Source organism: Apus apus, chromosome 3 (genome assembly GCF_020740795.1).
Source record: "Apus apus isolate bApuApu2 chromosome 3, bApuApu2.pri.cur, whole genome shotgun sequence".
NCBI lineage: Eukaryota > Metazoa > Chordata > Aves > Apodiformes > Apodidae > Apus > Apus apus.
This window is the reverse complement of record NC_067284.1, coordinates 39,642,928-39,669,212: the sequence shown is the minus strand read 5'-3', so window position 1 is coordinate 39,669,212 and position 26,285 is coordinate 39,642,928. Positions and strand designations below refer to the sequence as shown.

General features: G+C 42.6%; 1 protein-coding gene across 4 annotated transcripts in view; it reads left to right on the top strand.

Annotated features, from left to right (window-relative positions):
* The first annotated feature begins 664 nt into the window (after positions 1–664).
* The window catches only part of PKIB (cAMP-dependent protein kinase inhibitor beta), a 51,252-nt gene continuing 25,631 nt past the window's right edge, over positions 665–26,285 (top strand). Inside the window, exon 1 of one of the 4 annotated variants that reach the window (XM_051615233.1) lies at positions 665–748. The gene's annotated coding sequence lies outside the window, so the exon portion shown is untranslated. Of the gene's footprint in view, positions 749–1,203; positions 1,311–1,431; positions 1,533–1,631; positions 1,736–26,285 lie in introns of those variants that run through there. The other 3 variants (XM_051615231.1, XM_051615232.1, XM_051615234.1) reach the window with 3 other exon arrangements.

Genomic DNA, 26,285 nt, shown 5'->3' with positions numbered 1-26,285 from the left:
ATGAAAACCTCTGTGCAGATCCCCTTGTCATGAGGCTATGAGTGAAGCTAGAGAAATGGCTGGATAAAGGCTCAGATAAATGTGGATTGCGTGTAGTGAGATTTTCAAAACACTTTCAAGGGGTTTCAAATTAGATAGTCTAGACTCCTGTTGGTACAATGTAAAAAACCTAAGTTAAAAATCAATGCCTGAAATTTATATATACATTAAAAAAAAAAAACACTTTAAAAGCCAGTTTGGTATAGTATGGTGTTACGCCTGCTATGCTGTAGGCATAGTGCTGGTGCCTTGGTGTACTCCAGATGTTACCTGTTGTGTTCCCACTGAAATGCAGTAATTAAAATTGAGAACTTGCCCTGTTCTTCATAGGGCAACATTTTAAGAAGGAAAATGCAAAGACTGCCGGTTTCAGGCCCAGGCTGTCATTTGTTGTTGTATTTTTTTTCCAAGCTCCTGCAGAAAGGCCTTTCCCAGAGGCCAGAAGCCTTACAACAGACTAGTGCAGCTGCACCCCAGCCTCTGCCTGTGCAGTACACTAAAGCTCGCAGTCAAAAAGGGTCACATATGGCTACACCCAGGTGCCAACTTTTTGCATTGTTTTCTCACCAGAATTTGTCAGACATGAGCTGCTTGCGTCGGGCAGGCGCGGGAGGATGTCCTGTGTCATTTTACCGGTGCACTTTGCGGGACTGCAGCCAATAAAAACATGTAACGGGGAGAACTGAGAGCAAAACGGCCGAGGCTGCAGGTAAGAGCTGAATTTTTCCCCACTGTTTTCGGGTGACCGGGCACTGGGACCTGCTCGCCTCACCACCACCAGCTTGCAGAGGGGCAGTTCTGTGCCCCCAGGAGGGCCAAGGGGACAGGGACCCTCGGGTAGCATGTCCGTCCCTCCACGCTGCTTGGAGGAGTGGGTGGACACTGTCCCAGTGCAGGTCCCCTCTCCCGCCGCAGAGGCAAGCTGGGGGGCAGCAAGCTGGGGGGCAGCAAGCTGGGGGGCAGCAAGCTGGGGGGCAGCAAGCTGGGGGGCAGCAGGCTGGGGGGCAGCAGGCTGGGCCTCCCCACACCCGGTTCTTCTGGGCAGCGGTGCCCCGTGCCAGCTCGGGTCAAGCTGGCAGTCCGCCCACTCCAGCCTTGGCAGCCCCTCGGGGTGCCCCGCTGCGGCCGCCTCCTGCGCTCCGGGGGCGGCCCCGGCCCGCCGTGCCGCTCGCTGCCGGCCCGGGGGGCGGTGCGGGCGCAGGGCGGGCACGGCAGCCCGCAGCCTCCCGCCGCGGCGGCGGCCTGGGCCCAGGGCACAGCCCCGGCGCCGGGTGAGTGCGGCGGTGGCGGGCGGGGGGCGGCAGGGCGAGCCGGGGGGGGATGTCCCGCTGCCGCCCGGGCCGTGCCCGCCGGGGGTGGCTGGGTCGCCCTGCCCCGGGGCTGGCAGGGGACACCCCGCGGGGGCGGGGGCTGTGGCGGGGGGGGCCGCCCGCCCTGCCCCGCCAAGCGGAGCGCTCCCGGCTGGCCCGGTCCCGGAGGAGCGGAGTGTCCAGGTAAGGTGTTTTTCTGCGGCCGCTGGCTCTGGGCACGGCTGCGAGCGGCACCCCTGGCTCCCGGGGGAAGGGACGGGGAGAGGTGACAGCAGAGGACGGGGATCCCGGGGGCTGCGGGAGAGAGGGAAGGCGGCTGCTGAGGGCGCTCCTGGGGACGTGAGCTCCGGTGTCCGGCCGTGTCCAGGTGTTCGGCGTGAGCATGGGTAAGTCACGGGTAATCTGCCTGTGCCCCCCTGCCCTAGATGCTTCCGTACGACTGCCTGACCAGGCTCAGTGTCTGTGAGCGTTGGGCATGATTAACCTTTAGGAAGTGCCGAGGGGAACTGGTAATGGGCGTCATAAACAGACGGGCTCTCATCAGGGGGAAAACTAAAATGAGTTTTTTCTCCGGCAGAAAAGCAATCAGAAGTGCTCCAGGTGTAATTTTTATCTACATCTCCTCTCTGAAATTATGTTTGTACGGTCAAATTAATCAGTGGTGAGAACATGGAAAAGTAGAGAGTAAAAATACCAGCTTTATTTACATAATACCACTGCTGAGCTATATTAAAATACGTTTCTGAAAAATAACCTTTGGGCATGAAGTCAGTAATTAAAGTTGCATGGACAAGATAATGAACACCTAGCATGCAGTTGGTGGATGCAACATAGAAAATCAGTTAAAATACATCATTGACTTTCATCTTTCCGTGATTGCAAGGAGTGTCCTTGTACTTTGATCACTCATAAGGCAGGATTTTTTTCTTTCTGATTACAACAAAATGTAAGAGAATTTTTTTCTTAGTTCAGTTACGACGAATGCTCTTCTGCATTTGTTAAAAGTTATTTGTGGACTTTGAAGAGCAGGCAAGTGCTTTTAGCAAAGGGAGAAGTAAAAGAGTATTCAAAATATTCTGAAGCAATGGATAAAATGATCTACAGTATGTCATTTGTCTAGTTGGTACAGATAGATTCAGTTCTTAAAGATCTGAACTCTGAAAAATGAGACACTGGTCATTCCAAGAAAATCCTACCTGACTTTGGGGGCACTGTGGTTAGGAATTATGAATGTGAAAATATATAGGGCATGTTGGCTTACACTGTGTAACTTCATCACCTTTTGTAGCTAGCAAAAAGCATTTTGGAAAAAATATTTGATCAGAACAGAGACCTTGAAAACAGCTGAAGGAAAGATCACTTTGTTTAACTTTCCTCACTGAAGTGGTCATGGGGATGAAAATGGTCTGGGTTGTGTTTTTTTTAGTTCAATTCTTAATATTCCCCTTGAAATTATGAACTTGAATGTTTCTGTTATGATGTTTATGGAATGTTACATTGTGGTTGATAAAAACTACTTACATGGAAGTAAGAAACTTCACTAGAAATACTCAAATGACTTCCAAAAGCAATCACTTTACTGTACCCTTAGAGTGAAGATTTAATTCTGTAGATTGGTTTTGAACTACACCCTGTAGACCAGTCCACTTTATTTTGTCTTAGACTTATCATGACAGTAATACATTTAAGTGAAACAGGATTACGTACATCAGTACGCTATAAAAATACACTTGAGCTTGAAAACAATTATAAATTAAAAAAAAATACAGATTAAAATAATTAAATACAAAGAGATAGAAACTCAGTAAGGTTATGTTGTTAATCTGTCTGAAAGTGCAAAGTTGTTCCCTTTTGTCCATTTATTGATCTATCCTTTTCAAGTGATATTTTCTGTTAGTATAACAATGAGTGTTTTGAATGAAACCTCAGAATGTACTTGCTTTCATTGATTTCTAAAATCTGGGATGAAACTTTGTGAGGAATCATGCATGTAGGTGTGTCCATGGAGATTGTGGGAGATTGTGGGAGATTGTACATTCCCTGAACTCCTGCTGGGCTTTCTGCTGGACTTAATTGATTTCTCTTTCTGGTGCAGATGCACCAGGACTTTGCTCACTTCTCTGGGCACGGCTTCCTCTTGTCTGGCTTTGGGGGGAAGAGTGAGGGAAATTTCTGTGCTCTCTATATACCTCGATGGCCTAAGTGTTTTCATTCACTGCACCCTCCCTAACCTGTTCCTTGTTTCCTCAATTTTGTGAGCAGTGAAACAGTGCAGGATTTAGGATTGATGGCTTGATTTGTTCTACTCTGTGGCATTCAGACTGGCCTCTCAGACCCATGGGATTGCCACCAGCACTGCAAGGAGAGAATTACACAGATAAATCCAAGTGATCTTGTCTGGTAGAAGTATTTGGACAGTCAAACATCTGTGTTAGAATGGATTAAGATTCTGGCGTTTACATTTTTATGAGGGGATGATCCGGATTTTCATTGCAACCTAAGAGTGTGGCTTAACAAAAATCATAGAAAGTCAGGAATGATGATCTGTTGGTGAAAAGCTCCCAAATCTGTCTTTCCTGATGTGAAGGAAATGTCTTCTGTACTTAACAATTCTGTTCTTAGGAGTTTTCCTCATTTGAGATATCTGGTTTTTATTTCTTCCCTTCTGTCCTGACTATCTTCGGTTCAACCTGGCTGCCTATCTAGATGAAGCCAAAATAATAATAATAATGCTGTCTGACTCATTGCCCCAGAGTAACTTCTTACCCCTAGGGGTTATTTTCAACCAACGTAAGTAGAAGAGTAGAGATTTCAAAATGGTGCCATTCTTCCAAAGCTGACCAGGGAGATGAGAGAGATGAGGTTGATGCCCGCACTGAGGGAAGAGCTGTAGCTAGCATTCAGCTTATTAGACATCATAAAATATGTTTGGGTGTTCTGTGGGATGCTGAGCTTCATAGCTTAATCTGCTGAAGAGTTGATGATACTTTTCAGTTTCTCTACTCCTTGGGAGTGCACAGTCTTGGAAGTTTTGATTATGCATTTTCTCCTCCACAGTCAGCTCAAAATAAGCTCTATTTCTCTGAGATGTTTTTGGTAATGAGATATATAGATGCTGTTGTTCTTCAACTTCATAAACTGACCTGTTGCTTTCCTAGCCCTTAATTTAATACTTCTACATACAGGGTTGACAGCCAGTGGTGTAGTAATTTTCTTTTGTTATCGTGACTCGATGCAAACACTTGATTACTGTGTTCACAATAAAACTTACTGTCTTCCAGAATCACTTTCTCTGAATTGCTTACAAGTTTTTTTATGAGACTTTAATTTGCTTCCTACTGCCAGTAGTGTTTCTCTTGGTTACAGCTGCATCCAAATGTCTTCTTTTGCTTTCTCTGCATTGTGGGGTGCTGTAGCACTCTCACTGTGTCATGACAGAAGAAGGATAATGGAGAGGAAATGTGAGAAGGCATTGTGAGGTTATCTAGCCAGGCCTTTATAAATACGTGATTCTTTTATTGACTTTTAAGTGGTGGTTATTGTTCTGATTATTCTTCTGTCACATAACTGAAATTAAGAGCTGTATTTATGGGTAACTGCCCATTTGGTCCTTCCTTGCCTTTCTAACATTAATACAATTACAATACTTCCTTTCTTCTCTCTTTCATTATCTCCGTAAAAAATTACCTTGAGTGTTTTGGTTTGAGTTTTTTAGAAAGCTTTAATAGTATAGTAAGTTGATTGGCTAGTTTTTTTCCTATTGTAGAAATTGTGTCAACTGGACTTGTTGTCTGGGTATGAACATGCGTATATAAATGAAACCAATTCAGTAAAGTGGATAGTGTTAATTTATTTTCAAATATTCCTCTGCATTCAAGTTGCATTAAGCTCTCCTCTACATCTTTCAGAAACCATTTATATATTATTAAAGTCTGCGTTTGGTGCTAAAGAGGGAGCGCTGTGCTTGTACAGATATTACTTTAGACTTCATTCCCCTGGTTTATATTAGCAAAAAGAGGAATGAGGCGCACAAGAGCATCTTTTTCTCTGGGACTGAGCACATATGCTGAGGTAACATCTTATCCTGCCTGTTCTTGCACTTCAGTGGAGCCAAGCACCCTTCCTTCTCCACTGCATGGGCCTGTCACCTCCTGGCAGCTCCACACACTCTCCCTGCTCCCCAGGGGGCTGCCACCAGGCAGCCCAGGCTGGGTGACCCCCCAGGATGGGTGAAGAGGCAGCTCCCACAGCAGTTTCTCACCCCTCCACCCTTCCCTGGCAGTACGTAGGGATGCAGGACGTAGCAGCCTATGTAGGTGCTACCCAGTCTGTTTTGGTGAGGATGCATCCAAGGGATCTCTAAACCCTGCCAGCGGAAGTGTTTAAGGTGGGCTGCTGGGGCAGATGGGGTACGGTGTGCAGACCGCTGCCCTGACCGGGGCACTGACATCCTGCAGAGAGGGGAGTGTGCCTGGAGGCCTGGGGGATGGGCCACCAGTGGGGCTGGCAGCAGCAGCCCCGAGCATGGTTGAGCTGTTGGACAAGGCAGCACGTCTCACAACAGCCTAAAAAATCAGCATCGGCGACGGGAGATGTCAGTTTTACCAGCCGGCTCAGGTTTGCTCTGCATCAGGGAGGACACGTTCCTCAAGCAGCCCCGAGCATGGAGCTGTGTTGGGCACACCCAGGCTGAGGCATTTGGACAGGAGGTGTTTGGGTAGCTTGCCAGAGCACAGCAAGCACTGAATATTTGCAGCAGAAGCTCTTCTGCATGTGCTTGCTTTGGTATGGAGCACACATCTTTCTTTGCTGACCCCAGAGGTGGGGGCAGTTCTGTGCTAGGTCATGCTGCAAGGACACAGCTCTTAATTAGAAACCTTCCATTTTGCTGTGGTGTCCTTAGGAAGATCCTAGAGAAGCAACTGCAGGTGAGAGAGCACTTCTTGCTTTTTTCTTCTTTAATCCAGATTAAACAGTATTTGCTGAATACATAGTGATACCAAAACATTTTTTTCCACTCTGTGGGCTTTCCTCATCCTGTCAATATATTCCATCTGAGAAAGGAAGGTGAACTGGGTTTGTAGTACACAGTACTGTTTATGTTTGCAGACCTAAACACCTGCTGATGCTGAACAGGACAATTATTTATGGGCAAATGGGCAGCCTTTTATTTTAGCCTTTTTCAATTACCTTTGAAACTTCTTTACAAAATCCTGTGAGGAACCCAGAAGTTTGTCCACAGGCTCCTGAGTAACCTGTACCAGTTCAGTAATGCAGCTGCGGAGTTGTTAAAATGTCCTTGTCAGATGTGCTGCATTCCACACCCCTTGGGTAGGGACAGTTTCCTCCTCTGCAATGAAAATCTCTCCTTTGGAGTCAGCTCTGGATTGGATTGACATCCTGCCACACTCTTTGCCTGAAGAGAAGCCAGCAGGTTAATAAAAACAAGTCTTAAAGTGAACATCAATGTAGTATGTAAGTAATTTCTACAAGACAAACCCAAATGTCTTCAGATCTCTGGGTTTGGTATTTATAATTGTTATTCCTGGCTGACTTGTTGAAGGGTAATGTCACTAGGATACTCTTCACAGTATTTTGAGTAAGTTGCAAATACAAAATGGTTGGCAGTACCTCTGTGATATGCCTTAAAAGAAAAGAAACCAACAGAAATGAAGATGTGTAGAACTAGGGAGGAATGAAGTTTCAGTTTGTGTGCCCAGAGCTTTTTAATAGTTCTACTTCATTTTTCAGGACAATATTTCATTAAAGCATGTGCATTTCCCCCATGACATAACATGCTCCAATTAGGAAACATCTCAAAGTTATCCTATATCCTATGAAGTGTCTATGTGAAAACCCTGTGATCTGTGTATATTCATGTACACCACAACAAACACCTGGCAGCATGGTATTTCATGATCTCTGTACAATGTCTAGTTCCTGAGGATGGGACACCAGACAGACATTAATAAAATTATTGTAACTATGTATTCTGTCTGGATAAAGTATTCCCTTTTGCCCAGGCTTGACACTTCCTTTAGGTTTTGTTTTGCCTAGTTTTGACTCTTGTGTCATTTGTATCCTCTAGCTGGGCACCTCACCCATCAATATTTATAATTTCTTCATTATAGAGTATCTTGCTTTTTCTCAGACAGCAGCAGAAGTGTTGGCAGCTGTTAGGTATTTCATACTAACTAATAAAAGTGCTCTGTGACATGTCACTGTGTGATGCCAAAGAGATTATAATTAAGGTGAGTTTATGCCCTCCCTCTGCCTCATCAAAAATAGCTTTAATTCTTGGGCAACATGTGGTATGCTTTGTTCACAAGCAATTAATATCTACAAAGTTGGATCCTACAGCTCTTAATTGAGAGAGTTTTCATTAAATAGTGTTGGTGAGATTCATCCTGCAAGTATTTGTATGGAGAACTTGGAAAGTCTCTTCTGTCTGTTGTGGTCAGGGTTTGGTTAGGCAGGAGGACTAAATGAAGCAGAAGACAGGAAGATGATGTTTAGAAATACTATCTCTTGAGTTGACAAGCAGTTCTGAAAATAGTAATTGAAGTATAACCAGAATTTCCCTCATGGTACCAAGCAGAAGGATGCAGTTTGCCTAATACCTGAAGTATAACAACATTTCTCAGGTTTAGCTGGTGGTGAACAGAATTGTTAGGTTTGGCAGATATGACAAGGCATTAAGCAATCATATGGCACTTCATCTTAATTTAAATCCAGGATATAAATTGAATGCTGGAGCTTTTCTGCTGCTTTATGAATAAAGATTTGGAGGATTTGCTTTATAATCTGTCCAGCAAAAAAGGGAAGTGACCCTGGAACTGCTGTTTCTATTACTCTTCTTCCAGAATATGAATGTCTCTTACAGAGACAACTTGTAGTTGGAAAGACAAGACCCTGATTTAGCTGTAATCTGCCCAAAGCAGAGCTGGACTTGGACACAGGAACATGGCTCCACACCTGATGCATTCAGATGATGCTGTGGAGTTGGCAAGGGCTTTTAGTGTGGTTCACCTTGGTCCATTTCCATGTAAAAGAGGGTGCATGTTCCTCCTGTGAAAAAGCCATTTGCTAAAGTATCAAAAGCACAACAGTCATGACTGGAGCAGTTGCCTGCAAGGAGGGGCTGAGGGATGGGGATGGTGCAGCCTGGAGAGAGGTGGCCCTGGGGGCACTGGCAGCATCCCCCTGTACCTGCAGGGAGGTGGTAAAGAAGCAGCCAGAGAGACAAGGGTTGTTGGCTGGACCAAGGAGAAGAAGTTCAGAGGGAACCCAAGGAAAAAGCATTTCCCCGGGTGCCACGGAGGGGGTTTCCATCCCTGAGGGGTTACAGCCTTGAGCAGCCTGCTCTGACCTCAGCACTGAGACTGCTGGTGCAGGGATGGACCTGGGACCTCCAGAGCTCCCATCCTGCCTGAGCTCATGTGTGTGACCCTGTCATCCCAAGTTCAAAGCTGAGCCTCTGAAATACTGCTGTGAAGTTCTTATTACCATCTATGCATAAAAAATATAACAGGAACCTTTATTTCCCAGATTAGAAGAAGGCCAGTGACAGAGCCTTTAATAAGAAATAACAAACAGGTGCTTACAACAGTGCAGCTTTTTGCAGTCTCTGCCTTAAATACCTTGCTGATATAATCTGTCTTAAATATGTTTAAATTATATTATGTACAATCATTTGTAAGTGTGCAGCATGTGTTCTGCTTCAGGCTTCAAGTCTTAATTCAGTTTACAGCTGCTTTTGTTCGCTTAAAAAAGCTTTCTCCAAGGCACAGTATTGTTCCATACATATGCAGGGATTTCTGTAAACACATTTTGTGTAAATGTTAACATGATACTTATTGTATGTGTTCAAAATTGAAACCCTAATCCTATTGCTTTCTTGACAATAGGCATCATGTGCAATGATATTATTTTAAGGTTTTAAAGAAAGGTCCCTCAGTGGCGATGAGGTTCTTCTAATGTCTTGCTTGTTTTTCTTCTTGTGAAGCTCAGGTGTTAGAAATTCTACACTATTCCTGTCTTTAAATGTGTTCTGAGGGGAGCTGGAGGGCAGTGAAACCTCATGATAATGAAGTCTCCAGGGAAGACAGCTACTCACTAATCTGTTATTAAGATTGTGGGTTGCTTTTGTTTAACAAAAACATTAAAAAAAAAGAGAAAAGTAAAAACAAGAGCAATTGCTTCTAAAAGAGATATAATCGTACTTGAACAAATATAAAGCAAAAAGCTCCTCTCCGTACTGTCAAGGCTGTTTCATAAACAGTGATTGAACATGTGTTCCCTGAGTAGTATAGAAGAGTTTGCATTAGAAGCCAGTGGTGCTTTCAACCACCGCCTCACTCTTCCCCATCATTTCTCAGAAACTGTCACTGGAAGTGCTTGCTGTTTACCTTGGAGAGCTTAAAAAAGCTGAAGAAAATGAGTGTGTGAGTGTTGCAGGAATATTTGTTTTCTTTCCCCTTGAACCTGCATTTGTTTGCTGGAAAAGCTAGAATTGTGGAAGGAACTGAACTGAACAAAAATAAATCTCAGCCAATTACTAATGGAAACATCCTGTTATTGATGTGGTTGGAAGGTCTCCACTGGAACGTGGAAGGTATATAGCGTAGAGCACAATGCCTTTAGGAAGAAGACTGAAAAGCAGTGCTAGCTTTTTCTGTTCTCAATTTGTAGCTTTATGACTTACAGTTTGAAGAGAGTGTACACACTGCAATGCAGTTCCTTTATTAGTGGGCTAACAGACTTTTATGGTCCTTCTCGTCTTCCAGATTGTCATTACTTACAGGTAGCTGGAAGGAGAACTTCAAAGTAAAACAGGATAAATAGGACAATTAGTTTCTCAAACAGATTTTCAAATACAGCCAGTGTATTGTTTCCATTCTAGGAAGTTTGAAAAGTAAAATAAATAAATATTAATGATCTAATTCATTTATCTTTACTGATTATTAAAATAATTCCAAATAGAAACCTACTTGCTATAGTCACAATTAAGTAGAAACACCTTCTTGTTTTGAGTGAACTATAACAACTCAGGTATCTTACCATGGGAATTGAATGTTATTAATGAAACTTAGCTATCTTGAATGGATATAATCAGACATTCAACTGTATATCCACTGTGTTAATTAACTGGCTGGCTAACAAGCCCTCATTTGTGAAGAGTTAAGTAATGCCATATAAAGACAGAACAAACAGATTTAGAGACCATTTTAGAAAGAAGCAGTAATTGCTGTAGCATCTAAAGAGTGCAGAAGAAAGCTGAACAAATTTACCCAGCTGACCTATTTTCCAAGTTCATGTGGAGTGATATCTTCCTCTTGATCCTGACTACGAAAAAAAATAATTAAAACCTCACACAGTAATGATCTTTAAAGTAGATTGTTCTTTAGAGTTCTGTAAAACTTAGAACCTGAAAGTCTATTGCTTAAAATTAAATAAAGATTTATGCTCTGGAAGAACTGAATTATGAGATTGAGAGATATACTTTTTTAAAAAAGGAAAAAAGTATACTTAATCGCATGATCAGCTCTTAGTATAAGTATTTTAACAGTGTAAATTTTCTAAACATGACTTTTGAAAGGAAATGGTCATTTATTTATTTAAATCTGTATCTCATTTCTGTACCTTTTTGGAACTTAGGAAAAAGTGTGTAAGATTAGAAGTGAATCAAAGCAGATTAGAGAAAGGTCAATTCAGATTGTGGATTGTTCAACCCCTCCCCCTTCCACTTCCACTTCTGCCTCCATCCTTCCCTCATGCTGTTCCATCTGACTAAAGCCACCAAAAAGCTGGGATTTCTAGTCCAGAACTTTCTGTAGAGTTACCATTCAGGGTAGGCTTGAATGCGTTTGTTCCTGCTCTATTCCTGGTTGAGAACTGGAGAACAGAGATAGCAGCCGGTGCTGCCGCCTCTGGAGCGAAGGACGTTTCCCATAATCTGTTTCTTTGGCAGTTGACTTGACTTCCCAATAGCAGTTTTTCAGAGAGGAGGAAAAGTAAGGCTAGGCAGCACAAGAGAGACACATTTGATGTATAAATGGCAACAGATCTGTACACTGAGTCTGTGTCAAGGGAGGCAGCTCAGCAGTTTAGGCTTAGAAAAGCAAGAGCCCATTGAACATGAGACATCATTACTGTTTGAAATTAAACTTCTCCCAAAATGGGGATATTTTCTTCAGACGTCCTACCAGGAACCAGCAGGGAGATCTGGCTCGGCTCCTGCCGTGCCAGTCTGAACTGCTCCAGCAGACAAGCCAATCTAGACAGCTGAACAAAACGTGTAGGATAGACCTAGTTCTGATTTTCTAGTGTCTGTGTTGACTTCTCCTGGGGTTTTTCAGTACTTAAAAGGGGCCTATAAGGGAGATGGGGACAAACTTTTTAGCAGAGCCTGTAGTGATAGGACAGGGGGTCATGTTTTTTAATGAAAAGAGGCTAGATTTAGACTAGATATAAGGAAGAAATTATTTTTGCAGTTAGGGTGGTGAAACACTGTAGCAGGTTGCCCAGAGGGATGGTAGATGCCCCATGCCTGGAAACATTAAAGGTCAGGTTGGATGATGCTCTGAGCAACCTTATCTAGTTGAAGATGTCCCTGCCCATGGCAGGGCATTGGGTTAGATGACCTTTAAAGGTCCCTTCCAACCCAAACCATTCAGTGATTCTATGTTTTGGGGCAAATGCTGTGATAGGAGCATACATTGAGACGTTCTCTTTTGATGGAGATCTTTTTAAGGCTTGATCTCATTAGAGACAGTGTAGGGTTCAAAGGCATGAGGATAGATGGCTCATCACTAAATGGGATGTGATGAGGGGGACAGTGCTCAGCCCTCAGGCACCATGAGAGCTAAAAACAGTTTGATGGGGTTGGAGCTGCTCTTGCAGTGCCATCACAACCAGTACCTAACTTGGGAACAGCTGGAGCTTTTCTGACTTTGCTCTGACTTGTTTGGGGTGAAAAAAACCTGAAGCTGAGGAAGGAATATTACAACATGGTCATGTCTGGTATCAGTATGAGAGTTTCAAAATTGTGAAGTAAATAAGCATATGGACTATGTAAAAGGCACATAGGCTTATTTTGAGTGAGGAACATAGCAGACACTACGTTCTCCATTCTACATCTCTTCAGAAAGTGTCTTCACACATTTTCCTGTGGGTTTATGTCTCTGAGTTTAAGGAGGAAGGGACAGGAAGAGGAGAAGCTGAGGAAATAGTAATGCTGGGATCTGACAGAGACTATCACCAATTTGTTTGCAAATGAAAGCTGCAGTGGAGCTGCAGTGATGTGTTATATTGTTAACCATATTTCAGTGGAAAAGCTGCCCCGCAGGAGAAAAAGGCATTTCCAGTAATAGCTCTGGAGTTTTAGATACAAAGAGAAGCGCCACCCTGCGCAAACATGATGCTCAACATTAATTGGTGTTCTGTGACATCTGAAATGATAAAAATAGAATTTAACTGTGCTAAACGTACAACAAACACTTATTGAGACTCCAATTTGAATGTTTAAACTGTGAACAAAATACAAGGAAAAAACCACCACTAATCCTGTGGCATCTGCCTTCTGGAGGAAATTGCACCCTCATTTTCTAAATTAGAGGAACAAAAGTAACAGTTAATTTTTTCAATATTTTTTTTTCTTCCCTCGGCTCATGCTGCATTTGGTAATAAATGGCTGGAAAATAGCTCATGAACTGTCTGTATGTCTCTTCTGGGGAGGTGAGTTTGTGGAATGTTCACTTGAATGCCTTGGGAAAGGCAGTTCCCCTGGGAGAGGGCAGGGCCAGGGTGACAGGCCAGTGGGCAGCCTGGGGAAAGAGGTCTTTGAAAAGGGCTTGAGGACCCCTTGCTTTGTGCAGTTGGCTTTGGGACTGTGCATGCTTGAGGCACCTGGGCAGAGGAGGGAGATAAAAGTTTGAGATGGATTGATTTTATAGCCAAAATGGGCAGGATGAATCTAATGACACCTTGCAAATACTTTCCTAGTCTATTGAGGAGAACAGTGGCTGACTAAATAAATACACCTGGGTGACAGCAATTGTACCCAAACATCATGTTTCAGGAACTGTGGCATGTGTCCCAGTGCAGATTATTTTCTTTCTTCAAGGTAAAGGACACTTTGAATAGCCTTTGAAATCTTGGATCTCATAGAATCGTATAATATGCTGAGTTGGAAGGACCCATCAGGATCATTGAGTCCAACTCCTGTCCCTGTGTAGGGCACCCCAAGATTCACACCATGTGCCTGAGAGCATCATCCAAATGCTTCTTGAACTCAGGCAGGCTTGGTGCTGTGACCATGTCCCTGGGGAGCTTGTTCCAGTGCTCAAGCACCCTCTGAGTGAAAACCTTTCCCTGATATCCAAGCTAAACCCCCTGATTCAGCTTCCTGCCATTTCCCTGTCATTGGTCATAGGAGTGAAGAGATTAGTACCTGCCTCATCTCTTCCCCTCGTGAGGAAGCCACAGACTGCAGTGAGGTCGCCCCTCAGCCTCCTCTTCTCCAAAGTGAATAATCTGACTGATTATTCCAAGTCATCTCCCTCTCCTTCATTAAAAAAATAAATAACAAAAGTACCAAAGCTGGAACATTTTCTCAATGAGAAACTTCCCACAGAAAGACTGCTTCATATTCAACAATTTAATACTGGGACTGGTACTGATGCTTGGGTTTAAAAAGGTTTATTGAAGTATCTTCATTATTCAGAATAATAAAAGTGTATCGGTGGTTTTCTACTATATTTCACTGTACATGCAGTACTGAATTGTACTGTGTGAGGCTTCTTTTGTTTTGATGGTACAAACTTAGCTTATTCTTGTCTCTGTAGTTCAGGAATAGCTCTCATGTTACAGTCTACCAAGTGAGTCTGTGTAACCAGAGAAGATACAGGCAATCAAACAGAGAAATCTGTAGGAAAGGTCATTTTAGTTACCAGATGCATCTGTCCTTTTCCCATCCACTAACCTGCTGTTTTAATGGCTTTCGAGTGGCACAGATTTGCTACTAATCCTTGCTTTGAGTCAGGAGTGCATATTTAGATAATGTGGGAATTGGACAGAGCTTTAGATTGATGGATGATTCAGATTTAAAAACAACAACAACAACAAACAAAACCCCAGACGGATCAAAAGAGCTTTTCTACTACACCACCAAATTGATTACTTCTAATTCAAAAATTAATTCAGACCTTTGGTTTTTATCTTGCACAACTTTATTTTGGAAAGGCATTTTTACTGTGTAACCCTGGCTTTTTTACTTGTGTTCATTTGTCTGGGATTGAGTAGTCAGGGCAGCTATCCAATTAATCCAGAGTGAGCTTCCAGCAAATCCCACATATTGATGCATGGCACAGCAGTACTTCCCAGCAGACTAGCAAGTACCTCCTTCTACCCCTCCAAGAGTGTGGGACATGGAGAAGAGGAGAAAGATATTTGTCTGCTTGTTGTATCACATCTACTGATCACTCACACTGCCGGCTTCAACCTCATGTTCAACCTCAGCCTCATGCCCCACCTTAACTTGGTGCTTTTGTGGCCATTTTTGGCACAGGGCTCACTCCAGCACTGATGGCTTCACTGTTCTTTGGCCTTTTCTCCAGCCTGTTGATGAGCCACAGCTGGCCATCAGAGCTGATCCATGCTTGGGTTTAGGTTGTGCCTCCCCATAGATCCCTCCACCTCGATGGTTTGATGGTGGGGTTATGGGACATGCTGTGTTCCCCTGTGGCTGGGGGCTGTTGTTCACCTGGGAGATCTGTGACTTTGGGGTGGATTTTCTCATGGATCTCCTCACTGGCTCTGCAACAGCAGGGGATCTGCATGCACATCTTTCACATTCATCTGTTTGCCTCAAAACAGGTTGGGTTTGGGTTTTTTTTTGTTTGTTGTTTTATTTTTTTCAAAGCTGGTGAAAGAAAGCAGAGAGACCAGCAGTACTCTTGTTAGTCTCAAGGAGGAATATTTGCAGCATTTGGGGCCCCCATGCAGATCTGAGGTCCTGTAAAACAGGGAACTAGAATATGAGCATACTGACCAGGCCCTTTCAGCTTGTCCTCTAATCCATAACATCTCTGACAATAAAATGGGAAAATGTTACCTTTGGAGTTGTGAGACAAAGTCTTCAAAACACAGAACAGACAACTGTGTCACCAGGGAAGTTTCTTGAAAGACCTCAGAGTCAGCTTAGACCTAGAGCTCATCAAGGCCTAAGAAATGGACCACCCACGACCTGAAGGGTCTTGTGTTTGTGCCTGTCTGTCTTATTGAGTTTAAGGGTAAATAAAGGCAAATTTGGCTTCTGAAATAATTCAGAATATCTATTAGAAATGGTGCCCAGCTACATAAGCTTCTCAGATAGATCTCTGCAGCACAGTGGAACACTGGCTCTGTTTTTCCTTTGGTGATATTCTCCATACCAAGGGTGGTTAACTAAAATATGTAGGTCTGCCTGTTTTATGTTGTACATATCCTTGTGAAGAGCACTGGCATGTGAATTTTGGTCAGAATAAGCCTGTGCATTTGTCCTTCTCCTGAATATGGGCCAAGGGAGGATGTCATTGCTGGAATGAACAGAGGGAATAAATGGTGAGATGTCTTTTCAATTCACGTATGTTATAAATGCCCTATTGAGAACAAAGTGGGCTTTGCATAAACATAAATATGTTCTCAAAGCTCATGCTGCTTTTGCTGTGCATACGAAAGAGATGGACTAGGAATAGCAGCTGATGAATTAACAGCAGAATTATATTCACTTGCAGGCTGCTAAAAGCTGCATAAGTAGTTTCTGATAATTTAAGTGGTTTACATAGCAGAGACAAGAGCAAGAACACCATCAGACTGCCTGAGGTTTGGTTTCACAGCACACTGAATCCAGAGGTGACCTTCAGTTATCACCAATATGATACCGTGGATACACAGTGAGCCAAGGCTTCCTTCTGTTGTTTGACATCAGTGTTATCAGACATGGAATAACATGCTGTCAGTCACAGCCTTTTAGCTTAAAAGAAATGTTGGCAAATGTGATTATAGAGCCTGCATGATGGAGAACCTAATAAATGCAATAGGTTCTTGGGTATAACAGTTTGGGTTGGGTAAAGGGAAAATGTGATAATAAAATGACATAAAATTTGGGAAGGGAAAATGGCGGATTCTGCAGTGACTCTGAATACAGGACAGTAGTTTTCAAGAGGCTTCTCTTCAGTCTTATCATCAAGGCATTAGGCTTCTCATCCTTCTACCATTGATATCAGTGATGCATTTTCTTATTTTGTTATTTGTTACATGAAAATATAAACTGTGTGTTTCCGTTATGTGTAAAATAGCATTCCCCTACTGATGGCACCAAGGAGTCTTGCAGGAGGGATTGCAAAGCGCTTGTAAAAATCCCATTTGATGGATGAAGCTGTAATGAGTGGAGTATGCAGAGATTAGGGACAGGTCTTAATGATTCCTGCTTTCCCTCTCCTGCTTTTTGCAGAAATGTTGTTCTTCTAGGGAGATCTAAAAGGCGCAGTTCTAACCCTCAGGGAACCCTTTGGGCTACAGCTGTGTCTGGCCTGCATAGTGCAAGAAGAAAGACTGAAGAAAAACCTTTTTCCACCCCTGCTGTCCCTCTCCACCTCTTTAGGTATCAGATGTGATTTACTGTCTTCCCTGGGACTGCCTTTCCCTCACCTCCAAATGCCATTCAACCTTTGGCAAGCCCTGGTGTGCCAGCAGATTGCTTCAGCTGAACATTGCCAAGTGATCACAAGCTGCTGCTAGGGTGGGTCTGGACCCCTGACACCCTTTTCCTTCTAATCATAGGTTTTTGAAGAGGGATGTCGTTTTGGAACTGCTGACTTAAGCTCTCACATCTCCACTGATAGCTTAATTTACAGCAGATACAGCTCATAAATTCTGATGTCCTGACTGCCCAATGTCAGAGATGTCTCTGCAGACAGGAGCACAGATGGTGTTTCTTTGGTGCATTTGACTTCTAAATTTCCTCAGCATCACCTTGCTTTAAAGAGCACTGCTTCAGGAGTGGATTGCTCCTGTTGCTGCCCTTTCAGAAGAGCAACCTACAGCCCTGCAGAGCTGCCTCTGCAGCCATCAGTGGAGAGGTGCTGGGCTTCAGGGATGATCAATATGGAAAAACCTGTGTCTTCATGTCTTTGTGTGCTGTGAAACTTCCCATTTTACCATTCAAGTGGAGTTAAGCACAAGTGGAGGGGTCACACAGTTTCAAAGGGAAGACAAAATTGATAATCTTATGTTCCTTCCTGATTGAGCTCTTTCAGCCTTCAGAGTGCTTTTTCAGTCTCCAATGCTTCTTTGAAATAAAAAAACTAAACTGAATGAACAGCTAATAGGATCCTTTCCCATTTTCATTGGAAAGCTGTAATGTCTTATTAGCCCAAAATACCCTTGTACTTTTCCAGTTTCAGATTCTGCTTTCTGCCTCCAAAATCAGCAGATACATTTGACTTCTTGCCACAGGAGGAGCTAGTCTTTCTGTTCTGCAGGGGATTGCTGTGGGGCTAGTTGGAGGTGGTCTCACACACGAGCTTCTGGGCCTGGAAATCAAAACTGAAAATGGTTTTTTGGTCTTCTCTTAATTAGAAATTTGATGTTCTGCCTTGCCACAGCACTAAGCAGCAAACACTGGACTAGAAATCTTGGTGTGTTGTGCTGTTCCAGTGCTTGGGTGTCCAGAAATTAATGAGTTTTCTTTTAATCATCGCTGACTGAACAACCTGGACTGCTCTTTGGTATGGAAGGGGATGGAATTTTTACAATTCACTTTGAACTGACATAGTGGGGATTTCATTTGGAGGGGATTTATTTTTATTTTTATATTTTCCTCCAGAGCGTAGGAACAGTCAAACTGGTTCAGATCAAATGGCTATCTAGTGCGTAGTGGCTTGCTGCTGAGAAATGTCAAAAATAAGTGCCTACAAAAAACACCAGGAACACATTGAAGTACTTCCCCCTGTATGTTATGTATTTCACTGCAGATCATGCTCATGACACACATTTTGTAGCTTAGTAGTGTACAACATGGGGTCAGAAATGAAACTGGACTCTTTTATGTGTTCAGATGTACAGCCCTCTCTGTCTGGGAATGCTAAAGCTCTATTTGTAAGCTCCCCAAATATGAGTTTTAAATGTGGAAAACATCCCTGCCAATATTGTTCATGTTCAGCATAGCCTGGATGAGGAGGATTAAGTTATTTTGCATCCTCTTAGGGTTCAAAGATTCTTGACAGAAAGCAGAATCCCTTGCTGCTTGTCCAAGCCTATACAAAATCCCATCCTTTGAGCCCTGTCCCACATCTAAGATCCTGGAAATTATTCCCCTGACTTCAGTGAGAGTTGGCTCAAGTATTCAATCCATGTTGACTTCACATCTTTATTTCTTTAATACTGACACCTTTTTTTTTTGCTTCAGAGCCTCCAAGGACTATGTAGGCACCACACTGAAGTGAAGAACAGTCACCCAGGTCAATAAAATTATACTGGGCCCAGGAGGAATTTTGATAAAGGATTTTTTTTTGTTGTTAGAAAATGTGTATAAACCTCTCACAAAAAGAACATAGAGTGGCATCTCTAAAGCTGCTCTGCGTACATATGAAAGATGTCCTATAAAAGCACTTTGCAGTCTAAACTGATGCCATATTTACATTTTTCAGAATAAAAGAGCATGTTGGCCTCTTATGGCCAAAGCTATGCTGTAATTGCAGTCATGGGAACAGGTAAGAAGCCCAAGGAGAATGGTTTGTGGGTAGGCTGAAGTTCTGGTCCCTCCCTTGCAGCAGAGTTGTACTCAGCCAGTTAGCCTACAGATTGCAACAGCTGGCATAAAATGCCTTTCAGTAGGGATCAGCATTTTGGAGACTGCTCCTAACAAAGATGGAAACTCACCTAAAAGCAGAATAAGGCAGCTGGGAAGAACCTGGGAAGAATGCAGGGTCTCCATGTATAAAAACCACTTCTTTAGCAGTGTCTATAGGCTGCCTCTTTCTGTTTGTGATAGGGGAGAACTGTCTCCTCCAGGTTACCTTTCTCCAGTCCATGGTAGGGAGAAGGAGCAGAAGGACTTGGGTAATAAGTGTTAGGAGGTTATGCCTTCACCAGAAACAAAACATGAACAAAAATCAAGAGTAGCTGTAAGATGCCATTTCATTCTTCTCTGGTGGCATTACAGTTGCCTTTTACATTTTATCTTTAGAATGACTGGGAAAGGCATGGCTGGCTGGGGAAAGCAATGGCAGGTGAGCATCTGGATAGTGCAGTGGTATTTGTTATGATGTTCTATGATGCATAAATCAGACATCTGCATCCTTAAGGCTGTGCTCAAAAGTATTTGTCATTTAACAGCTCTCAGTCAAAATTACACTCAGATCCCACAGATGTTTCATTTTACTCTGAACACGTCAAATGATTTGAGCACAGACAGAATTGAGGATGGAAGGAGGGGGAGTGGGAAGTGAACTCTTAAACTGTGTGCACCAAAGGTCTAAAGGAAGGCTCAGGCCCTATGAGAAAGGATGACACCCCCCCAGGATGGGCTGGACACTCCCTTGTTTCACTGTCCAGCTCGCTGAAGGCTTCTGAACAGCGCTCCTTTTCTTGTATTTGGCAGATGGGAAACAACCATGGGTGAGGGCGAGGTGCACACATCCTTGTAGCTGGAGTCCTGGGGAACAAAGGGAGCTTTGTACACAGGCTGGCAGGGAGTGTCCATCGTCTTCTGTGGTTTGTGCCTCTCCTGGTCACAGAGGAAGGTGGCTTTTGCTGGGGACATGCAGCTGAAATCCTTCCTCCCTGGTGCAGCTGAAGGAGAGGAGTGCTGAGCTGCAGCAGGTATCAATTCCTTTTACATTTCACAGCTAGAAACTAACGGTCGTTCAGTCTAAGTTCCAGGTAAATTAATACCATAAATCCTCTCTTAGGAGACAGGCCTCTTTTCAAATGTCTTTGAGCCTACTCAAGCAACTTCAGGCTTTGTATGCTACCTACAGCTGTGGGCTGAGTCAGTGCCCTTCTTCCTCACTGCTTTGGAGGGATGTTTTTGTTTTCAAGTTTAAGTACAGCATCAGTCTCATCAATCACAGTATGAAGACAAATGCTGTCAGAGAATCCAGGCTTTATCTTTGCTTTTTGCTCTTTTCAGAGACACAGAAAGAGGAGAGGAAAAAAGCTGTCAAATGTTTCTAGGCAATAGTACTGAGACTAAGAAATTAACACTGACCTAGGGCAAAAAAGTCTTTACCATAGGTGCTGAGAATGGAAGTCTGAATCTGAAAGGGGAACTCAGAAGACAGACTTTCTAACTTGTTTTTTTTGTTTGTTTGTTCTGCTGTTCTGATTGTGTTTTCTTTTTATGGGCCAGATTTTTAGCATGCTGATTTTATTTCACTACTATTTTACACTAGTATAAAAGGAAAATATATTATCAAATATAGTGGGTTTGTGTTTGTATAAATAGTTCTTTAACAATCAATTTATTAGTTATTTCTACTGCAAAAAACAAAACAACTCACAAAAAACCCTCAAGACATAAGCAACTTCATAATCTCTGGCTGCTGGATGTGTCTGGAGGGCTGGTGGCAGAATGCACTTATGAAAGGCAGGGTGCCAAGCTAAATGCAAACATAATTTCCTTAAACAAGCTGTTATTCTTTTACCCACGTAGAGAAACAAAACTGTAGTCAACTAAAATGAATTTGAAACATGGAAAGTGAAAAGGGAGAAAGAGACTGATGCAAGTTCTGTTTTTTAACATTTGAGGGGAAATTAGCGTTCTGGGACAGTGGAGAGGCGCAATGGTGGGCATGTTCATGCATTGTTTCAGTAACCAGAGCATGGCTGTATTCTCAGAAGTCACAGTGAATGCTCTGGAGGAAAAATGTGACTCATCATTTACCTGCCAGCAGTAATTAGTTGTTTGTCACTCTTTTCAGCACAGAACTGTTGCCCTTTTTATTTTCTATCACTTTTGTAAACTGATGGGATTGTATGAAGGGAAAGTCAAATGAGATTACAAGGTACAACTTCCATTTTTGTTATAAGAGAGCAGCTTCTTAGTCTCAACAAGAAACCTCCATCTTCAGTTTTCCAGGAGTCTTTTTATTTACAATGATGTTTTCAAGATTGATTGGTATCAGGTGTGGAGTGCCGCATGATTCAGGTGTTACTATGGTGACCACACTTTTTAGATAGGATGTCAGAGACTATAATTGTGCTTTCCAAAGCCTGTGCACAATATGATAACCAGCTCAGAAATAAGCTGTGGCCTTGTTCAGACTTGGGTCTATCTGTGCAAATTCACTGATTCATGATTGCAAGCCACAAAATCTTGCACGTAGCTGTTTGGGGGAGATTTATCTCCTCTCTTCCTTACTGCATGACAAATGGGCAGGATTGGCTCTATAGTATAGGGAGAAAGACGAAATCCTTTTGACCATCCTCCCCATCCACCCCTTTTTGAGTCTGTGGCTCTTTCTGCATCTCTGATTCACAGATAAACCCAGTCTATGCTCTGCTGATGTCCATGTGGCTCCACTCATGACCACTTTGTGCTAGGGCATGTGAGAAAAGGTGTCTGACTGCCATACTAGTGTCTGTGTGGTTGTACTGGGGACAGTGGCAAGCCTAAAACACCTTCTCTGCCTTCTGCAAATCTCTGGCTATTGAGTGAAATTAAATTACCCTTCAAAATGCTTACCTTTTGTATTTCATGGGTCCTAACACTGCAGCCACAGATTTGCCTTTTTGCAACACAGCTGATAGTAATGTTACACTTGTTCATTAACTTACGCCGGGTTAGGGGCACAGGTTAATTAATTGCATTGCTTATGTCTGTAAAAAGGTAGTTTGCCCTTCATCTACCACAGTCTGTAGATTCCTGGGTTTCTGCTTCAAGCCAATTAAGTTGTAGCTGACATGAAAAGTCATGAAAAGCTCACAAAGTTTGTTACCTTGAATTCTGCGTGAGTACAATGGAAGGAAAAGAGAAATGTTGGTAAGGAGTGAAGAATCTGTAATATGGTTCAAGGTCAAGAGGCAAGTGTTCAAGGGAGCAGTAGAGTTAGAGGGTAACATGCCTTCTTGCTCCAATTCCTCTAGCCCAGCTACTGCTTCTCAGCAGCAGCAAAGTTTCCCTTAGACAGGGTGGTATGAGCAGTGAAGGGAATCCTGTTTTCCATGACTTGCTGCATCTTTACTCTGTTGGTCTCCTCAGAGGGCTGAGGCTCCAAGCCACCACAGCACAACAGACCTACAAGAGTATGTGTCTGCGTATCAGACTGGTAGAGGAGATCAGATGTCAGGAAAAGCTCTAGTGTTAGAAAAGACAATTTCCCTGATGAAAGAAACCTTTCTGATGAAGCTTTGCAAATTCCTGGAGTTTTAATAGGGCTTGTTCCTCTAAGTTGCTAAAGAACTTCAGCTCTCCCCAATATCTGTAGAAGTCAAGAATACTCAGCAATCTTCAGAGTTAAGACTAGAAAGTTGAATATTTGGACCTGTAGTGTCTTGGTGGTCTCTCTTAAACCTGCAGCTGCTATTTTGAAAAAGAAATTAGAAAATAAGATCAAAACAAATGTATTAAGTATGTGCCCTTCAGCTGTGCTGAGGAGTCTTTTAGAAGCCAGAGTTACTCCAGGGGTCAAATTTTTAAACTGAGTTTTCCCATTGACTTATAATGATATTCATGAATGAATTTGAGATCAACGAGCTGGAAGAATCATTTCCAAATACAGAAAAAAAATAAACCAGACCCTAATAAAAGCATCAAGCAGTTTGAAAAATTAAATATCAAAAGCAGATAAAGAGCAAAAGCAGTCAGACTTTGTATAGCATAGAGCTCAAACACTGATATGGAGACTGATTGAAATCTGAAGGGATGGTAAACAGTGGCATCTGTCCTTTCAAAGACTGTGTTTGTTAATAAAGAAGTAACAAGCATGCTAATTGGCTGCTTTGCATCTAACTGTACAAATAAAAGACTGGAAAATACCAGCCAAATACTACAGGCAGGAGATTCAAACACAGAATTATTAGGCATAAAAGTGAGAGTTTCCACAGCTGGTTCCTTATGTGAGAAAACTGTGACGTAGGAAGTGACTTAACCTACTACTTATTGCCTTATTCTTCACATTTTTAGTTCTGTTTCCCTGATTTCTTGCTTCTCTTTAGAGAAGGGTTTTCCCTTCTGAATTTTCCTGCTTTCTGCTAAGCAACAGAAACACACAACAGAAAACCATCTGGAAACCAGACTCGGTGCCAGCCCCATTCAGAATAAAAAAGCTGATTTTTGATGCCTGATTTTGAGTACCATACGCTCTGCTTTACATGTCTCACAGCCAAACTGGAAGTCTGTCATTATGCCCAGTTTCCAAATGATGGAGGTTCTGAGAATACAAAGTGCTGATGGATCACTTGATAGATCCCCATCTTTTCACATCTGTCTGGGTAATGAACTGTACCTAAAAAATCTTGGTAACTGGGACCATCTTATCCTGCTTTATGCATTGCCTGCAACAAGCTAAACATTACTTACCAAGGAAGGTGCACTAGTTAGACCGTGTCTGCAAGACTGTGTCCAGTTTTACCCCTGCCTTGCCAGAAGGATGTTGATAAACTGGAACAGGAGACCACCAAGTTGGTCAGGGTAGGAGCTCTTGCCATGTGAGGACAGGCTGAGGGACTGGAGGCTTCTTCAGCTTTGAGAAGACTTTGGGGGGTCCTTAGAGCAGCCCTCCCATACCAATAAGGTGTTACTGGAAATACGAAGCCAGGCTCTTTACAGAATTGCACATCAGGAGAACAAGAGACTGTGGTCTCAAACTAGAACAGGGTAGATTCAGACTTGAGGTAAGGAAAGCTTTTTCTTCAGGGGGACAAACAAGCTCCAACATAAATTGACCAGAGAAATTGTGGAGTCTCCATCCTTAGGGATATTAAAAAGCTGACTGGACAAATCTCTGAGCAGTGTGGTCTGAAGCATTGACACTGCTTTGGACAGGAGGCTGGCATAGATGACCTGGGGTCACTTCCAACTTGAGTTACCCTGTGTTTTTATATTACCAAGTTTTCAGCTTTGCTTTATCCACTACTTCTGTCCCAGACACCTCCTCCTGGCTGCATATTCAGTCCCACTCTCAGAGGCCTACAACTAATGCAGAACACCACTGCTGTTCTCCACCAGCTGAGCCTTGACATGATGAAAGGTACACTCGTTTTGAGATGTTGACAAACTTCTGTTTTGACAAACCCTACCTTGTCTTTGTAAGGCAGTTGCTTAGCCAGCACATGTAGGCAACTGTCCAAACAGGAAAAATTTTACCTTCCTTTCATGTTGCCACGTTTTCTTTAGAATGGTGTTCTGTTGTCTTTAGCATTGCTGCTTGTCTAGAACCTAGTGTTTAACTTCTCAATATGATGGCTGGCAAGAAACAATCGCAATAATTAGTAGGAAAGCAGAACTGCATTCCAACAAACACCTAGCTGAGGTAGCTTAGTAGAACAAAAATTAAGTGTTGTTTTGGCTTTGACAAATGAAGAAATAATACTGTCTGGTGTTCTAGCCTCGAATAAGGTCAAAGAACTTGTATTCAGGGTCCAAAATAAAGTGGAGCAATTTCTGGGAGCCAGAAATGAGCCAAAGACAGCGGATACATGTTCATTTAGGCAAAAAGACAGATGGAAAAAAATAATTAAGCCCTGTGCAGCAAAACAGTAGTCACTGTCAAGAGACTTAGTGACTTCCTGCAATGGGAAAATGTAAAATGTGTTTCACACCCAGTCATCACCTTGACTGATTCTGTGCCAGAGTTCGGACCTATGCCAATCTGTCCCTGTGGCCTTGTAAATCTGCTTGGTGAGGAAGACAGTTCTGACCAATGTTGGCAGTGTCAGTTATTGAATTCTGCCTGGCTTCCTCAGCCATTTACTCCCATCTGAACAGAAGAAGTTTGTTTTGTTAACTTGTTTTCACTGTGACAGAGAAGACAGCTTTTTTTTTTTTTTTCTTTTTTTATTTTCAGGAGGGTGGCAATTTAGGATATCCCTAAGCTTATTTGTGTTTGATATTCTGAAGGAGGCATCAGTGGACTGTCGCCTCTGGGAAGTCACCAGTCTGCTCCCCTCTAGACCTTACTTTATGTCTCATTCATCCCATCTGTTTGTAAAGTATTTCTCAAAGTCAAGTAGGATTCTGTGTTTTCATTTAATTAGGTTTTTGAGTTGTCCCAGAAGCAATGGCCCTAATTCATTTTCATATGCAGAACTCTTTTTTTTTTTTTTTTAAAGACTAAACAGGATATAGTTCAACTAGTTTGTATTTTTCCTAATTATGTTACTTCTTCCCTTCCCATCCTCAACTGACTTAGAGAAAAACTCAGAAAGCTCATGCTTTTCTTCATCAGGAGTCAGAATCCATACAGAATGGGAAGATATAAAGACATCATCTAAGAAGTATCCATGAGCAACCTGAAATAATAGCTTAATGGTAAATGTGAAATCAAGTTAGGAAAATGGCAAAGTTTATTTTCTTTCCTAAAATTAAAGGAACTCAAAGGTCAGATTTCTAATGTAGATTAGTGACCTCTAAAACTTCTAAAATTGTCATAAAGCATATAACAAAGACAATTCCTTTTTGGGGCACTGCTGAATGTTTATATTGCATCTTTTCCCTGAATGTGTTACTTTTAGAGCTGAAATTTCCTAGATTAGCTGACGATAAGGACAGCAAAAGTGTGGTCCATAAAACACAGGGCCTCGAGTTGACAATATGGTAGGATCAATAGTTTGTCTATCAAAAGTCTCTTTGTTTCATCTAGTTACATCCGTCTTGACAACTGTTTTTTTAGCTGTTGCTAAGAGTTCACTAGGTTCAAATTCAGTGAAAAACTTGGCATGTGCCTGAAAACT